Source organism: Pundamilia nyererei, unplaced genomic scaffold (genome assembly GCF_000239375.1).
Source record: "Pundamilia nyererei isolate P.nyererei 1_Seehausen unplaced genomic scaffold, PunNye1.0 scaffold00206, whole genome shotgun sequence".
In the NCBI taxonomy this organism is placed as follows: Eukaryota; Metazoa; Chordata; class Actinopteri; order Cichliformes; family Cichlidae; genus Pundamilia; species Pundamilia nyererei.
The window spans coordinates 719502-720578 of NW_005187607.1; positions in this window are offsets into that span (position 1 = coordinate 719502).

A 1077-nucleotide genomic window follows, 5' to 3' on the forward strand; every position below is an offset into this window, starting at 1 on the left:
AAAAAAAATCATGCTGTTGGGGGAGGGGAATAATCTTATATAAATCGGAATTTAAAAAATTAAAGCTGGAAGTTTACAAAAATGTCCTCCTACAGATTTACTAGAAAAAAATGAGTAATTTCTTTTTTAAAATAATTTGCAGTAATATTTAATAATAAGAAAATACTTGCTATTTTATTCCAGACTTACCATATTATATATCTAACATATCTTAAGCATCCTTGTGATCTAAAAAGACTTCAGAAGTCTATTGGTTCTAGCAAATTGAATTTACAAAGACATTTTTTAAAGTTTGACCCAATTCAGTGCTGTAGTTCAATAAATAAACAATAAATAAATGCTAAACAAGATGTTTATCATCCATTTCAAACTAAATAAAGACAGTAATCTAGTCAAGGTCATCCTACTGAAAGCTTTGACTCTGTGGAGTCCAAGGACCAGTTAAAAACTGTTGTTCTGGGTTGGGGCAATAAGGCTTAACCCCCCAAATCTCTGTCTTAATTACCCACTGTTCTGATGTAACAGTTAGAGACACAATACACCATCTAGTCCGTTTGTTGATTAGATATGTGATTTATACCGAGTTCACTCAGCAATGTTGTAATGACTTTTGGGTGCATTTTTTCCCATGGTATGAGCAAATTTGCTTCTCATCCTCAATAAATTTATGAGGCTCAAAGGATTTACCCTGCAACGGTAAGCCCATTTTCCTATTCTTTATTATTGCATTGGCACTGAGGGAACACTCGATAATATGTGAAGCTTCATTTTGTTGCCCAGGGCAAGGCTGACATTGAATATTTTCAAATAGCGTTGCACAAAATAGTGACAGAAGAAAAACAATTGCTCAAAACCAAACTGTGATTACACCCAGATTCTAAATTGCCTCCAACAATTTACAGTCTGTGTTGTCTTCCAATTTATTTTTCACAATCAAGTTCAGCTTTTGATTTACATGATGTGTGTGTACAGAGTTTGCCTGACCTGTAAACAAAGGCTGCCGGAGGGCCTTGAACCTATACATATGCAGATATTGATCTACATAAGGATGTGCACTGCTGCAACATGTCAGTGAAC